The sequence below is a fragment of the Primulina tabacum genome, chromosome 7, assembly GCF_025594145.1.
Source record: "Primulina tabacum isolate GXHZ01 chromosome 7, ASM2559414v2, whole genome shotgun sequence".
Lineage (NCBI taxonomy): Eukaryota > Viridiplantae > Streptophyta > Magnoliopsida > Lamiales > Gesneriaceae > Primulina > Primulina tabacum.
In genome coordinates this window covers 34,303,180-34,322,056 of record NC_134556.1, presented here as the reverse complement: position 1 = coordinate 34,322,056, position 18,877 = coordinate 34,303,180, and the positions used below count along the sequence as shown (strand labels likewise).

The 18,877-nt window shown below is 35.7% G+C and overlaps 1 pseudogene; it reads right to left on the bottom strand.

Annotated features, from left to right (window-relative positions):
• Positions 1 to 4,785, bottom strand: part of LOC142551399 (uncharacterized) — a 29,451-nt pseudogene extending 24,666 nt beyond the window's left edge.
• Positions 4,786 to 18,877: the final 14,092 nt, after the last annotated feature.

Genomic DNA, 18,877 nt, shown 5'->3' with positions numbered 1-18,877 from the left:
GCAGAGGAATAAAGGAGAGTAAGATTTACACTAACAGGCTGATTTAACTCTCTGACAATGGTTGAAAATGGATCCCTCTGTCATTTATGATGCTAGGACTAACGACACACACATACACGTTCAGGTTTTACCTGAAACCATGTCTAGATCAATGCAAGTGCGAAGAGTCGTGCTTTTACATTGAGCGACAAGGGAATATGTTGAGTTTCGCTGAGGCTAGTTGATGACTATGAATTCACTATCGAGCTACTTTGTGTCATGTTCCATTTTGTCTTGTCGCCTGTTTTGCTCAAGGGCGAGCAAAAGGTTAGTATTGGGGGGTTGATATGGGTGGATTTTACTTGTTTTTCATATCATGTTATGTCGCATTGTGTTGCATTTATCATTTAGATTGTATGCATTTTGTGTTATTTTAGCATAATTTATGTTTTCTTGTTGCTCATGTGTTTGGTTGGTGAAAATGCAGGAAAGTCATGCACAAATTGAAGAAATTCGAGAGACCTCCGCCCGGGCGCCTGAAAGGTAAGGGGAATGGAATTTTTGCGAGAGTCATTTAAGTCCGCCCGGGTGCGTCAAAGAAAAATGAAAATACAAGATTTGCGCAAGCCATCCGCCCGGGCGGAAACTTATGCCCGCCCGGGCGCGCTTGATATTTTGGAAAGATTTCTTGGCCGATTCCTTACCTTATTTTCTGGATATGGATGATATGGAAGGGTTGAGGGCACGATTTTGAGATTCATTCAGCAGCCACCGAAGCCTTGGAGAGGATTTCGCGCTTGGATTGAATCTTCGAAGATTTCCGTGCATCGTCTTTGCGTTTTTCGTCAAATCTAGTATTTCTAACTTAGTTTTGATCTTTTAAACATTGTTGTGTTTATTTTTATTATAAATTCGAGTAGCTAAACAAAATATTTGTTGGGATTTAAGGGGATCCTACCCCGAACTTTGATTTGATTAATTCATGCGATGATTTATGATTTATTCTTGATATTACTATTGTTTATCGTGTTGTTAGAGCGTAGCTAACTTTAACAACGTTTTTATATTGCGAGTGAGTTCGAGAGAATAGCTTGTGATAGGAACGAGTAATATAATCCGTGGATCTACAATTTACATAGACATATGAAATTGGATACGCGCCGATAGTTATAGTCCTAAGGGTCGAAAACTAGGGGATTTCATAGATCGATATGCGATTCATTCTTGATAAATAATTAAAGAAATTTAATTACTTCACTGAATAGAATTAGGTTGGCATAGCTCGAGAGGGCGTGTTCAATTGAATAGGAAATCCTGTCGGAGGCGTAGATCACTATCGAACGAATTAGTTAATTAACGAGGGGTAGGTGAACCGATATTCCCAACAAATTCATTTCTCATTGAATTTTAATCAACCATTCTAGATATTAAATCTCATTATTTAAGTCTTAAATCTTTTTAATTGCATATTTATTTGAGCATAGTAGTAATAAACAATCAATCGAATTTCGGTTGCTAAAGATTTGATAACTGAAAATAATAATTGTAAAATACAGTCTTCAGTGGAACGATACTCGTACTCACGTACATTATACTATTACTTGACATTCGTGCACTTGCGATTAATTTTTGAGCATACAAAAACATAGTTTTATTAAGGATTTCACAGTGCAAGTTTTGCTCGATCAAGTTTTTGTTATGTTTTCTTGTTGCTCATGTGTTTGGTTGGTGAAAATGCAGGAAAGTCGTGCACAAACTGAAGAAATTCGAGAGGGGCCTGAAATGTAAGGGGAAAGGAATTTCTTCAGTTTGTGCACGACTTTCCTGCATTTTCACCAACCAAACACATGAACAACAAGAAAACATAAATTATGCTAAAATAACACAAAATGCATGCAATCTAAATGATAAATGCAACACAATGCGACATAACATGATATGAAAAAAAAGTAAAATCCACCTATATCAGCTATATATTTAGTTTGCGTTCAAATGGAAACTTTTCTTTTCTTTTTATTTATTATGGGTTTCAACTCTGCAGACTTTTTTTAATAAAAAGGCAGAGGTTTTCCCCCAAGTGCAAACTGCACTTTGAGTTGAAGCGCACGGACTTCTCAGAAGCGCAAGTCATGCGCTTCGAGGTGCTTTGCGCTGAAGCAGCGAGAAGCGCTCACTTTTGACAACTATGTCTCACTATATGGTATCCCTTAACCAGATATGCAAACAAAGATACAAACATGCATAAATATGCAAGTAAACCTGCTACCACATGAGAGGATGTGAGAGGATGTAAACATGGTCATGTTCCAAACCAAACAACAATTTGCCCACAACACACATTATGACTGGATTTAAAGTAGAATATGTAATCACGTACCTAAGTGCATCCCTTATCAAATCTCGATGCCTCGACCCCTCGATGCCCTGCACCTATAATGAATAAAACTCCACATCAAATTTAATTGTTGATCACCCAAATTGGTCTAACTTGATTTCGCAATTGAAGCCTTCTCTTATTTTCCACGATTTCATGATATCCATTTATCTTGAATTATAGAATATTTACTCTCAAATTTGATACATGCCATCTACCAATATTTTGTGAAAATCCTAATTCATCGTGTCATGAAATACATTATGTTTATTAAAATTTCATACGATATATGTAAAACTGTCCTCTACAAAACTAACTAATCCTGACATAATTAATTCCTTCTAAGCCCAAAATAATTCCACTATACTTGATTAGTAAATCCATTTCATAGTTAAGCCCAAATATCAAACTGGACTCAATTTTTATTCATAAACTCATTTTAATGTTAAATCGGTTCACCATCTAAGCTCAAGGATAATGCACCATCCCCATAAAAAATCAGAGGATACATATAACCCAAGACAATTAACATTTCTAACGGTCCATTCCTACCCTCACCCAGGCCCAACTCATATTCCAACGTCTTGCTTTGAACACACGAACACAAACGCATCAGAACCACATATACACTCATATTTGTCCAACACCAAACCCACACCCAGCCTCAACAAGTGCCTCCTGAACCGACACCGGCACCAGAAACCCAACACCATAAACGCATACCATCGGCACAATCTTCCACTAACATGAATTCTTTGTCCATGATCAAATACTACTAATATGATAAAAAAAGATAAGGGTAGACATAAAATTTTTCAATCAGACAGCATTTAGTCTGAAATATTAACATAGTATCCATCAAATGAAAATTCAAAACATTGGAAACATAATTTTTGAAAAGTAAGTATGCTCTACACAAACGGTAAATCCATTGGATCACAGCCCGACAAAATAAATTACATATCTGATAAATAATCATAGGCATGCTTCTAAGCAGTAAAATACCACCAAAATAAAAGGCACAGAAAATCCTAGGATATCTCACCTTTACACTTCTCTTTTCCCTTTCTCAAGCTGCTCACCGATAAACTTAATCATGTGTCACCTATCCTTCAGGACACACAAAAACACCTTGCCAAAACATACATTTTAAATTTACTTTATCCAAATCTTTCGACGCTCAAATCTACTCGTCATCAATCTAACGACTCAACTACTGCATAAAAATACATATGAGCTCAAACTCAACTAAAATGTTTCCACAAAATATAAAAAATCAACATAATATCCAAAAGTCGAGACAAAACCCGATTACAGTTAAAATCGGTACTAACTTTACCATATATTAAACTAATCACAATAACCAATAATTATATAATGCCAAAATCCTTGTTTACTCTGTAACACATCCAGGAAAATAATTTTTTCAATGTTCTCAATAATACATCAATTCGTATAAAAGTTTTAAAAGTTTTAATCGCATCAATTATCTTAATTAAAGCATTTGTACACGATAACCCAACAATTTACCCGATTTCCACAATTATTCAAGAACTAGAACAATCGAAAATACGATCAACTTCATTAATTCACAACCAATTTGTCATAAGTATTTATTCACCAATAATCCCCAAAGAAATTTCCAACATAGAATTATTTTCCAAATTTCACAATTATCCAACTTTCGGCTATTTCTAACTCGAATAATTGCAACACAAGCACAATGATAATCGCAACCCCAATAATTCTCAATTATCACAACTAATAGATTATTTTCTCAAAATTTGCAATAGATTTTAGGCTAAAAATAAAAATTCGAAAATTTATAAATACTGTAGCCCAATATTATCGCAACTCAATATTCACAACATAAAACCAAATAATTATCACAACATAATTCACCAATAAATTCCAATAATTGACATAACGCCAATGTTTCCCAAATCTTCTCGACTTCAATTTGTTTTCTCATGATTCAAAATAGTTTATTTTTCAGCTATTTTCTAGCTCGAAATTCGCAACATTAGTTCCAATATTTATCACAACACAATAATTCACACAAATAATAGCACTTCTAGTTCGATATAATTCATAAGTTCACCGGAATATACCTTGATATCGAGCAACTCCAGTACCTACACCAAAAATCCAATAATAATCAATAATAAGGTCGATAATCGACCAAAAATCGAATAAAACAGAACGTGTAACTTTCTCACCCTCGGGAAACCCCTGAAATCGAGCAACCAACTGAAAATGGAGTTCAAAACTACTCAAAATAAGTCCAGCGAGGCGGATACATGGAGACGACGCGGCATGGCGCGAACTAAATCGGGAAGGGAGCTCGGGTCGCGAGGTAAAATGAGTCGGGCTTGCTTGAAACTTACAGCCCAGACTTCAATCGAGCTTCCCAAATAGTTAGTTGAGGCATACCGCAATGGACCCGCGCGTAAGGAGCCGATTTAAAGATACTAAATGGGTCATACAAAGGGTTTCGGGTTCAATTTTTCATATTCGTTCGAGTAGGGGGTCATCAGTCCTATAATACTCGTCCTATACCAGCCCCATATATGTGGATATAAATATTTTAGGATTTTAGTTTTATTAATTTTCATTTTTTTTAGTAGCTCAACTCAACCATAACGATCTTAGCTATTTCTATGTCGACTGTTCCATTTGAATCTGCTTTTACCAATAGTGGAAGAATAATTGGTCATCATCTTAGTAGGCTTAATCCAACGACTTTGGAGGTATTTATGTGCTCGCGAAGATGGTTGTGGGATGGGGTAAAAGGTAAATAAATCACAATTTTATTTTGTTATTGTCTTTTCATTTTAATTTTGTTACTGTACTTTTTCTCTTTAAATTAATTTTTTTTACAGTTTTAAATTACAATTTTATTTTTCGATGTACTTTCTCTATTTAATTTTGTAGTTAATTCTTCAAGTAGTTTACCAACTTGTCCCACCATTCTTGATGAAGAGGAAGATGATCTCGAAGAATGTGTCTGAAATATTGCACACTCGCTGATTTTATATTGATCTGTTTAAGTTATGTTATGACTTATTTTTTGGGATGTCAAGATTTTTTTGAGAGCTAGTAAATCTTTTTTCTATGTAATTTTTTATGTCGTGAAAATATTTTGTTTGTTATTATTAAGTGTAGTCGAAGACATGAATTAATTTTCTATTGTTTTGCATTTAAAAACTTGTTTGTTTCATAATTCAGTCATGTGAGAAGAAAGATTACTGTTTTTATTTTAAAAAAAATCGGGTTTCACGGGTCTCAAGGGTCTATCCGACCCTGTTTCTTATTCGATGTGGGGCGGGTCCGAAGCATTTTTAATCGGGGGGTGGGTAATGGATCAAAGTTTTTTCCATGAGACGAATCTTGAGTTTAACCATACCCGTCCATTGATATCTCTAGATATTGTTTGGCTACAGCTTTCATAGACTTATAAAATAGCTTGTATGTTTTTATTTTTAAAATGTTATTTAAGTATTTGGATAAAATAAAATAATAAAATCATAATACTAATAATAATAGTATAATAATTAAGTAGTTATTATTAACTACAATAATATTAATAAATCTGTGAGGCCCGAGAATTTTATCCTATTAATCTGAAATGATTTGGGAATAATTGATATGATTATAGACGGAAACGATCGGACCGGGAAAGACGAGATAATGCATGAAAATGTGCGAGGAACAGTAGCCCTCGCGCATATGAGCGGCACAGATGCGCGCATATGCGCGACGTGGGCAGAGGACCTCGCGCATATGCGCGAAGCGAGTCGCGCATATGCGCGAGCCTGTAAAAGCGAAGTCCAGAGGACCTCGCGCATATGCGCGAGCTGCCGAGAAGCTTATCCACGAGACCCGTAGGTCTCGCGCATATGCGCCGATATTAGTCGCGCATATGCGCGAGACGTGCAGTAGGCACACCGAGCCACTTGGCTTATTGCATGTGCGTGGATGTATATATATATATATATATATATGTACATCTTAATTCTTCAGAAGAAGAAAACGAAGAAAGGGGAAGCTTCAGAGAAAGAAAGAAATCCTTACGCCTTTTGGGAGAAATCCGTCTATCTGATTTTGAATCCGACTTCAGTATTGAGTTCTTATCGACGTAGGCTACAACTGGACGTAAGTTTTGCTACGTTTTGATATGTTTTGAAATGATGGTATTGTCAGAATCTGATATGATTCTTATATGATGTTCTGGTCATGTTAGACATCGTATAATCGAAACCGGACTGAAGAATAAATACCATATGAAATTGTTATGATTTTCGGAGTAGTTTTGGAGTCGATTTGATATCAGAATTGAACTGTTATCGATTATGAGGTGTTGGAATTGATATCTGACTGATATGGTAGTGCTGGATATATTGAAATTATGACATCATATTGTTGAAACAGAATTTGATTTAATTCTTATTATATCCAGTATTATTTGAGTGGTGTATTGATACCGTACCCTCGATATTGTTATTGTCAGATTGAGTATTGACAAGCTTTGAGTTCGAGACTTCGACAGAGTCAGAGTATCAGAAAGAAAGGTATAAATTAATGTTGAGTTGGAATTGCACAACTCGAGTGAGGTTTGACTCGAGTTTCCCTAAATCACATACTTAGTTATTGCATTGATATTTGTAATTGATGAGATTGATGTTTGTAGTCTATTGATTTATAGCCACTGCATGTATTGACTACTGATTCGCTAGTCATCGGCTGATTCGCCTAGTTACTGTATGCATGTATTGACTGCTGATTCGCTAGTCATTGGCTGATTCGCCAAGTTACCGGCTGATTCGTCTAATTATTGGCTGATTCGCTTAATCCTTGACTGATTCGTCAATTCTGTGGCTGTTTCGCCCAGACACTGGATATATGAATTATATCGATGCCGTTTAGGGTTGATTCATTCCTATCGACTGAGATTCGATATAATTATCAATATCCAAACATTGGGATCCCTAGGTTAGAGTTGAGTCGAGTCTGAGACGACGCGTTGTTTGAGTCGAGTCTTTGATGACTAGTTGATTTACAGTTTTATATCATTCATGTTTGTTGATTGGCTGCATGTGAATGATATTTGTTATATGCTTTTGTATATGTTTTTAAATGATTGCATGTTTACATTGTTTATACTGGGATTTATTCTCACCGGAGTTATCCGGCTGTTGTCTTGTTTTGTATGTGTGCATGACAACAGGTGGGACAGGTTCAGGGTCGAGGAGATGAGGAAAGATCGTGATTAGAGTAGAGGCTCCGGACTTGGATTAGAGATAGGGTTGGACACTTGATATTAGCTGTTAAACCTTAGTTGAATAAATGTATGTAGTACAGGACTTGTACTTTTATACTGAGATGTATATATGTTTTATTTCACTACGTTCCGCATTTTAAAGAAAAAATTTAGACCCTGTTTTATAATTGATTAATTAGTCCCAATTATGATTAAGAACATGATTAGCGTCCGGGTCCCCACAAAACCTATAATATTTACAAAAAAGTAATATTTTAAATAACATTCTTTAAAAAAACACGATCGAATAGTTCCAATTGCATCTCATTGTCGTGGAAGCTAGTAAATGTTTCTCTTTTTTCTTCAATTTTCTACCTGAGCAACATGGTTTCCGATTATTTATCATGTTTATGACAACTTCGGGTAGTTGGTTTTGTTCATGTCTGTTTTCATCTTTCTGGGTAATCAATTCTTCCATGGATGGATCTTTGAATTGTGAAGAAATTTTGACATAAAAGAATTTTACTTGTATGTTTGTTGCATGAACTTACTTAAATTCACCACATGACAAGAGAAGCAAAAAGCCCAAATAAAAATGACAAGTTTAAATTCCAAAACAATTATTGATGTCTTTCACAAATATTAGCAACTGATATATGGATCATCATACCATAAAATCGAAGAAGCTCTGTTAGTTCTTTTTGTTAGATGTTGTTTTTTGTTGATTTGATTTTTGAGATTATATTGTTAAGAAAATTAAAGATATTGATTTGAAGTTTTTTGAGACAAGGAGGTAATTAGGGGAAAAAAAGTTGAATATATTATTTTATTGTTGAAGATATTATGGAGATATAGAAAATATTATATGGATTGATAATATAAAGTGCAAGATTTGAAAAGATTATATTGGGTGAATATGATGGGGTATTCTATATATTGGAGTTCTCGTTATTTTTAAGATTGCCGACGGTGACTATATGTGCCAAGGGAGGTCATAAGCGTTTAGTGTTAAATTTTTATGAGGAGATTTCATTAGATACAAGCATAGACAATATCTATATAATTATGAGAAATTATCAGTTGTAGTGCACGACTTTTGGTGGAAAAAATGACTACTGTTCATTTTGTGTCGCGAAAATTACTACGACAAGTTTCAATCAGTTCCACATTATCAATTTTTTTTTGAGAACTTTCTAATGGCTAGTGGTACACACATTTAAGGAGTTGTGATTTATTTCTCTCGAGAGGAAGGTTATCGGATGATAACAATTCGCAATTTTGAAGGGAGTTCAATTTAAGTGGATCTTGAAGACGAGTGGTGCTCGTGAAGTGATGTCTACCAAACGCGTACATAAAAAATGGCGTTATAAGAAAAGATTGAGTCTTTAATTTAAATAAGTATTTTTATATTTTATAGATTTTCTTGATAGCTAGGCTTCTCTCGTAGATCCTTGCGGACATGAAATTAGGACATCTGATTTGGTTTTTGGGATTTTAAGAAGTGATTGTCACATTTAATGTATGGGTTTGGTCGATGCTACCTACGGGGGCACTGCCCTCATCATTAATTTTTTGCCACGTGTCAATTAATTTTTTTTTTTTCACAAACCTGCTCAACCATAATTGAGTGATTTCAAATTTTAGCTATTCTCTCTCGCTCAACCATGGTTTTGTCATTCGAAATTTTCAAATCCTCTCTCTTCCCGTCTTCTCTCTCGGAGTCCAGTGTTCCTCTTTCTCTAAACACGGAAACGAGCTCCTCTCATTGAATCAGGCAAGATGAGGCTTTTCGTTGCCACTGTACATTTGTTTTTATATAATGAAGATATATGTGTTTGTTTCTTGTAATATGGGATTTGGTGCTTCTTATTTCTGTGAAATTCAAGATAATGAAAAATGATTGTTATTTTGTTTTGCCTAAAGATTTTATTTTTTGACTCGAAAATGTTCATTACTCTGAAATTCTAAATGTGTTTTCAATGTCCATTTATTGAAACGTAATGTTTCAGTTTAATTATTTTACACCAAAATTTCAATTTAAATGTTAAAATTATGTAGTAATTCATTAATGTATTTTGTAGATAATCACAGCTAAGAAAATGCCGATTGAGAGGGCCACTAAAATTAAAACCTCAGAGTTAGTTTTCCCATAAATGGCTCCTCCTAGAGCAAAAATTATGTAGATAAATTTAATTAATAGCACTCCATCACATTTTACATGAACATACTTGAATGTGGTTGATATCAATTTGCTGGTAAAATTTAATTTCATTCCAGTAGATCAAGTTGATTTCCCTTGTGTTATAGTAAATACTTAAATTCATCTTGTTTTTTTGAAAATTGATCCAGTTGGTTTCTTGCATGAAAATGGAAGATAACAATCAACTGTCACTTGAAGAGGTGGAAGGAGACAACAATCAAGAAGTTAGAAATGTTGAGGTACCAAATGAAAACTCTTTTGTCCATGTTTTGGAGAGTAAATTGGAAGTGGGGCAGGTTGTGAACAGCGTTGAAGATGCTTATTTATTGTATTGTCAATATGTGCATGGCAAGGGATTTAGTGTGAGGAAGGGTGATCAACGATATTTTTCTTAAACCAATGAACTTCAATCAAAAGAATTTCATTGTTCATGTGAAGGTTTAAAAGATGAGATATGTTCTAGTAAAAGGATTCCAGTTTATCAAAAGCCGGTCATTAGAATACAATGTAAAGCCAAAGTGAAGATCACAAGGGAAAAAAGGTGTGAATGGCCGGTGAGTAGATTTTTTGAAGAGCATAACCATGAGATGTTTGCACATGATCAAACTCACTTGCTAAGATCGGCACGCAATATATCACATGCGAAAAAGTCTACTCTAGAAGCTATGGTAAATGTTGGAATATCCATCTCTAATGATTTTTCTTTTATGGAAAATGAAGCATGTGGGCCACAAATTTATGTTTTATTATAAATGATGCATATGACCATATGAGTTGATTGAAAAAACATACCAAAGTTGAGAATGAAGATGCCACTGCACTTATTCAATATTTTATAAATAAGGCGAATAAGGAGAATTATTTTTACTGGAATGTTCAATTGGATGATGATGATAGGATGATGAACTTTTTCTTTAGGGACTATAGATGCGAGGTTGATTATGAATATTTTGGTGATATCCTGTCGATTGATACAACATATAGAACAAATAAGTATAATTTAATATGTGCTCCATTTGTTGGTATCACAAGAAAATGACCTGTGAGATGCACCGCTAAATTTATTAACTTGTTTTTGTGCCTCTTCCCAAGTCTCATATACACCAAGTTTACGCCCAATGAAAACTACATATGTTTTCCCCTATATCACAAGAAAAATAAAGAACATTAAAAAGTTTACACTAAATAATTAATATAATTAACAGAAAAAAATTTAAAATAACGAAGGCGCTCACCTTAAACGAAAATAATGGTATGCCAAAGGGTTTTTTTTTACTGCAACAAAAAAAAAAAAAAAACAGTGAGTCACTACAATAAAGAATTACTGCATTATTTTAACATTTAAATTGAAATTTAACTCGAAAATTTTCATTCATCTGATATTGTTCAAGGACCTGATGGCTGCAGCGGAAAATAACACAATATATAAAAGTAAAAAGGAAAAATTTCAATAATTAAGCAAATAAATGGATTGATAATAACCTGCAAATTGCTACAGTGAGATTGAAGGAAGTGTGAGCAATCAAATTTAAGTAAAACGAGCACCTCCAATCTACGTCCTCTGAATTTTCACCAAGTAGTTCATCTAACTGATAGGCAATAAAAGATTAGTTTCATCTAATGACAAATTATCATCATCCTATCAAGCATAATGTAGACATAGATCCAGACACCGGTTTTGGCCAAGCAATCCAACTAGTCTATGTTAATAATAAAGATTATTTATCGATACACAAAATCTTTTTGCAGAAACATGTATATAAGAATACACACATGTTACAATCAAATTATTTTATTGTTTTACAGATATACACTCTCATACCGCACATACACACATACAAAGAGTCTAGACTTGAAAGCCTTGATACTTTGGCCAATGTTAAGAAGGTATAGTTTAATGTCAGAATTTGAAATAGGAGTGTCACCAAAGTATTTTGTTCTCGGTTTACCTTAGAGGCCCACCTGTGTACAAAGTATGGAGAGTTGGTTTCCACATTTTCAGTGAGTTTCTCGGTTTATCTTACATCTTTAACATTACAATTTCAGAGGAATGAAACTTTTCGAGTCAAAAAATAAAATCTTTAGGCAAAACAAAATAACAATCATTTTTCATTATCTTGAATTTCACATATATAAGAAGCACCAAATCCCATATTACAAGAAACAAATACATATATCTTGATTATACAATCATTTTCCATTATCTTGAATTTCACATAAATAAGAAGCACCAAATCCCATATTACAAGAAACAAACATAGTATATACTCGTTCTCGATTATACAAAAACAAATGTACACTAGCAAGAAAAAGCATCATCTTGCCTGATTCAATGAGAGGAGCTCGTTTCCTTGCTGTAAAAGAGGAACAGTGGACTCCGAGAGAGAAGACGGGAAGAGAGAGGATTTGAAAATTTCTAAATGACAAAACCATGGTTGAGAGAGAGAATAGCCAAATTTTGAAATCACCCAACCATGGTTGAGCAGGTTCGTGAAATAAAAAAAATCAATTTACACGTGGCAAAAAATTAATGGATGGGGGCAGTGTCCCCTTAGATAGCATCGACGTAATCTGTATAATGTTAGTTTTAATCATTAAATTGACGGAAGGAAGAACTCGATCAAAACTTATAAACGTTTAGGACTAAACCGGGAAGGCCGAAATATTTGAGACCAAATCGGAAAAGGAGCCAAACATCTTAGACCAAACCAAGTATTTCCCACGCATATTATATTTTTTAGAAAGTAATATGTTTTTTTAAAAAAATTACTAATATTAAATTGAGAATATTTTTTATCGGATCAAATAAATAAAATGTAAAAGTATGGTAATTCCCAAATGACAGAGTGATGTATTGTCTTTTCAAAACTATGCTTATAGTCATAAAATAAACTTACAAAAACCACAAAAAATCTGGAAAATATTTCTAAAAATGGAAAGTGTGTATATATATATATATAATAAAACAAAATAATTCATGCCTAATAAATAAGAAAATCAAACTAGTCTGATTTATTGCCAAAACAAATTTTACTAGAATTGGTCAAAGCACAAATTTGAAGAACTAAATAAAGAAATTTGCTCCGAAAACCATCGAAAGTGAGCTTTGTTCATTGTTCTGTCTACAATCAAAATAGCCTATTTCTGTCAGCAAACATTTAAATGAGGGGGGACCAGTCAAAGAAACGTGTAGTGGTTGGCTGCAGGAAATTTCACGGGAATTACGTGAGAAGACGGAAGACGCGTTTTATATCGCGTCTCACACTGACAGGAGGCTCTATAAATAGATCTCCTTCCTTCATTCTGAAATCATCCCTTCTTCGAGTTTTCTCTCATCTTATAAGCATTTGAGTGCTTAGTTCTATAATATTTGTGAGGTGTTTGTTCTCATGTATTAAAAGAGTGTGTGTTCTCTTTGGAAACACAGTGAGTGAGTTGTACAACACAAAATATTATAGTGGAATTTTTTTCATCTTGCCCGTGGTTTTTACCCTAATAATTTTTAGGGGTTTTCCAAGTAAATCTCGGTGTCCGGTTTATTCTTTCTTTTTTTCAAATTCCGCACGTGGGACCAACAAGTGGTATCAGAGCCTTGGTTTAAAATTTCTTAAAATTCTGAGTATGCTCTGTGGTTGCAGCCTAGACTGATCTTCCACATCAGAAAAGATTTTTTGAGATTTTTTATTTAAGGCGGGATTATTTTGTCCGGTCTACTAAAATTGTTGTAGACATAATGGCGGGAAAGATACGAGATAGCAAAGTTCAACGGAAGCAATTTTATGCTGTGAAAAATAAAGATACAATCAGTTTTAAGAAAAGAGAATTGCTTGGCGGCTATTGGAGATAGACCGGTGGAGATTACGGATGATGGAAAGTGGAACGAGATGAATGACAATGCTGTTGCCAATTTACACTTGGCTATAGCCGATGAAGTATTGTCAAGTATCTCTGAGATAAAAACAGCAAAAGTTATCTGGGATACTCTGACAAAGATGTACGAGGTTAAGTCGCTACACAACATGATTTTCCTAAAGAGAAGGCTTTATACTCTTCGGATGGCGGAATCCTCATCGATGACAGACCATATCAACACACTAAATACTCTATTTGCCCAACTCACTTCCATGGGGCATAAAATAGGGGAAAATGAACGTGCGGAGCTTCTACTTCAAAGTCTACCAGATTCATATGATCAACTTATCATCAACATTACCAACAATATTCTTATGGGCTTTCTAAGATTCGACGATGTTTTAACTGCGGTTCTCGGAGAAGAAAGCCGGCGCAAGAATAAGGAAAACAGGTTGGTAACATCGAAGCAAGCAGAGGCTTTACCAATGATAAGAGGAAGATTTATGGACCGTGACTCCAGTGGGAGCCAAAGGCGAGGTAGATCAAAATCGAGAAGTAAGAAGAAAAATATGTACTGCTTTAAATGTGGCGGTAAAGGGCACTTCAAGAAAGAGTGTACGAGTATCGATAAAAGTTCTCAAGGAAATGTGGCCAGTACTTCAGGCAGTGGTGAAATATTATTCAGCGAAGCGGCAACAGTTGCAGAAGGCAGATACAAATTTTGTGACACATGGATTATGGATTCATGAGCGACGTGACACATGACGTCTCAGAGAGAATGGTTTGATCATTATGAACCAGTGTCAGGAAGATCTGTATTCGTGGGAAATGATCATGCCTTGGAAATCGCTGGGGTCGGTACTGTCAAAATTAAAATGTTTGATGGCACCATTCGCACCATACAGGAGGTACCACATGTGAAAGGACTGACGAAAAATCTTTTGTCCTTGGGACAATTGGATGACATCGGGTGCAAAACTCGTATCGAGAAGGGGATCATGAAAATTGTGAAAGGCGCGCTTGTGGTTATGAAGGCGGAAAAAGTTGCTGCAAATCTGTATGTACTTTTGGGAGAAACACACAAAGAGACAGAACTAACTGTTGCATCAATTGGTTCAGGAGAAGAATTAACGGTGTTATGGCATAGAAAGCTCGGGCATATGTCAGAACGAGGGTTGAAAATTCCCTCAGAACGGAAGCTGCTGCCGGGAGTTACAAAAGTGTCACTACCCTTTTGTGAGCATTGTGTTACCAGTGAACAACACAGATTAAAGTTTGGCACTTCTACTGCCAGGAGCAAAAGCATATTGGAGCTGATTCATTCGGATGTTTGGCAAGCACCGGTTGTATCCCTAGGAGAAGCGAGATACTTTGTCTCGTTCATTGATGATTTCTCTAGGAGATGTTGGGTGTATCCAATCAAGAAGAAATCAGATGTTTTCAGATCTTCAAAGATTTCAAAGCGCGGGTTGAACTTGACTCAGAAAAAAAATCAAGTGTCTAAGGACTGACAATGGAGGAGAATATACCAGTGATGAATTTGATGCATATTGTTAACATGAGGGCATCAAGAGACAATTCACAACGGCTTACACACCTCAACAGAATGGAGTGGCGGAGCGGATGAACAGAACCTTGTTGGACAGAACAAGAGCTATGTTGAGGACTGCGGGTCTAGAAAAATCATTTTGGGCGGAAGCGGTCAGAACCGCTTGTTATATTATCAATCGTTCTCCTTCAGTGGCGATTGATCTGAAGACTCCGATGGAGATGTGGACTGGGAAGCCGGCGAATTATTCTCATTTGCATACATTTGGAAGTCCTGTGTACGTTCTGTACAATGAGCAAGAAAGATCAAAGTTGGACTCAAAATCCAGAAAATGTATCTTCTTGAGCTATGCTGATGGAGTTAAGGGGTTTCGCTTGTGGAATCCTACTGTTCACAATCTTGTCATCAGCAGGGATGTTATCTTCGAGGAAGATAAAGTAAAGGGAGGCAAAGGCACACCGAGTTCAGAAACTACTATTTTTCAGGTAGAAAATAAAACGGACGAAGGTCAAGTTTCTTGTGAAACAGTACCAGGGCACGAAGAACAAGAACATGTTGAGTCTGAAGTTTCCAATGTGAGGCAGTCAACTCGAGACAGAAGACCACCAGTTTGGCTTTCAGATTATGTCACTTAAAGCAACATTGCATATTGTCTATTATCAGAGGATGGTGAGCCATCGAGTTTTCACGAGGCTACTCACAGCTCGGATGTATCCATGTGGATGATAGCAATGCAAGAAGAGTTGGAGGCATTAGACAGGAATAAAACATGGGATCTTGTTACACTACCACGAGGAAGGAAAGTCATTGGTAACAGATGGGTCTATAAGATCAAGCGTGATGGCAATAACCAAGTGGAGCGGTATCGTGCTAGATTGGTGGTAAAAGGGTATGCTCAGAAAGAAGGCATTGACTTCAATAAGATATTTTCTCCTGTGGTTCGACTTACAACAGTCAGAGTAGTGTTGGCATTGTGTGCGGTGTTTGACCTACATTTAGAACAACTAGATGTGAAAACAGCATTTCTTCATGGGGATCTTGAAGAAGAAATCTATATGATCCAGCCAGAAGGTTTTGCGGAAAAAGGCAAAGAGAACTTGGTTTGCAGGTTGAAGAAATCTATGTACGGTCTCAAACAGGCGCCGAGGTGTTGGTACAAGAGATTTGATTCCTATATCATGAGCCTTGGATACAACAGATTGAGTGCAGACCCTTGTACGTATTTCAAGAGGTCCGGTGATGATTATATCATTTTGCTGTTGTATGTGGACGACATGTTGGTAGCAGGCCCCAACAAAGATCATGTCCAAGGATTGAAGGCACAGTTGGCTAGGGAATTTGATATGAAAGACTTGGGACCAACAAACAAGATTCTAGGGATGCAAGTTCACCGAGACATAAGCAACAGAAAGATTTAGCTTTCCCAGAAAAATTATTTGAAGAAAGTCTTGCAACGCTTCAACATGCAAGATAGTAAGCCAATATCGACCCCTCTTCCTGTTAACTTCAAGTTATCCTCCGAGATGTGTCCTAGCAGTGAAGCAGAGAGGATGGAGATGTCTCGAGTATCATATGCATCAGCAGTGGGAAGTCTGATGTTCGCCATGATCTGTACAAGACCGGACATTGCTCAAGCAGTGGGAGCAGTTAGTCGGTATATGGCGAATCCTGGAAGAGAGCATTGAAGCACTGTTAAGAGGATCCTTAGATACATTAAGGGTACCTCGAATTCTGCATTATGTTATGGAGGATCGGATTTTACACTCAGGGGCTATGTCGATTCAAATTATGCAGGTGATCTTGATAAAAGAAAATCTACTACTGGTTATGTGTTTACACTTGCGAGGGGAGCTGTAAGCTGGGTTTCAAAACTGCAGACAGTTGTGGCGTTATCTACAACGGAGGCAGAATACATGGCAGCTACTCAAGCTTGCAAGGAGGCAATATGGATTAAAAGGTTATTGGAAGAGATCGGTCACAAACAAGAGAATGTTCCTTTGTTTTGTGATAGTTAGAGTGCCTTGCACATCGCAAGAAATCCAGCCTTTCATTCCAGAACTAAACACATTGGAGTACAATTTCACTTTGTGCGGGAAGTAGTAGAAGAAGAAAGCGTGGATATGCAGAAGATCCATACGGAGGACAACATAGCTGATTTTCTGACCAAGCCAGTGAACACTGATAAGTTTGAGTGGTGTAGATTCTCAATTGGCCTAGCAGAGACGTAAACAGCAGGTAATGACAAGATTGAAAGGATGTGTTTGATTCTCAATCAAATCTCCAAGTGGAAGAAATGTCGGCAAACATTTAAATGAGGGGGGACCAGTCAAAGAAACGTGTAGTGGTTGGCTGAAGGAAATTTCACGGGAATTACGTGAGAAGACGGAAGACGCGTTTTATATGCGTCTTCACACTGACAGAAGGCTCTATAAATAGAGCTCCCTCTTTCATTCTGAAATCATCCCTCATCTTATAAACATTTGAGTGCTTAGTTCTATAATATTTGTGAGGTGTTTGTTCTCCTGTATTAAGAGAGTGTGTGTTCTCTTTGGAAACACAGTGAGTGAGTTGTACACCACAAAATATTATAGTGGAATTCTTTTAATCTTGCTCGTGGTTTTTACCCTAATAATTTTTAGGGGTTTTCCACGTAAATCTCGGTGTCCAGTTTATTCTTTATTTTCGAGTTTTATTATCTCAAATCAAAATATGTGAATTTGGATACTTGCACAGCACATGGAATTTTCAAAATAAAATGATTGAAAATTGTTTAAAGATGTAACCCTAACTATTAAATTTTCATCTTAAGCGAACGATCGAAGGTGGTTACATACATCACAAATATATTAAGGTTGTGCCGATTAATTTAATTTAGAGAAGTATTTGAGGGGTGCAGTCGATATGACACTTATTTTTAGTGTATTTGCAATACATCTCGATTGCTGTTGAAACTGCATGGCTTGAATATCAAGACAAAAGAATTCGAAATCAATATATCTGAAAATCATAAACTCAAATCCATCAATCTAAGCATTACTGAATTCTTGACGATTTTTAGACATCGCACAAAGTCTTTGGACATTTAATCAATTTTTTTTTTTTTAATTTTGCTAAAGAGTAAAAAAACCATTGTTTATAAACACTATTTAAAAAATAAAGTTGAAATTTGTTTAACATTTCCGCCACATTTATTTGTTGCATTATGGTATTCTAACAATTATACATCATGCCACTTGAAGATATCATTTTTTCAGAATTTCCCTTCAAACTCATGATTGAGCATTTCCTATAACCAGAACACAACCTCACAAAAGTAGATATCAACTCATTAAAGTAGACAAAAGGATAAAGTGCAATTCTCTTGTATGACTCTTGCATTTTCTTGGGAGATTTGGTGAACATCATCTTAGCTTTTGCCTTTTTTTAATTGTTGGGATCAATTCTAACCCCTAAACATATTATCTGTAAGACCACAATGAAAACGCAATTTTTATTTTTCTTTTAGGCGAATCCGCGAATACGATGTTGAGATTTTTTCCCAAAACCAGATTATTTTATAATATTACTTCCGGTTTTAGGCCTTATGTTAGTTAGCCCGGTAAAACCCCCAGGCGACGTATTTATAGTCATATGAATACCAACATCACAAAAAAATAACTAGAA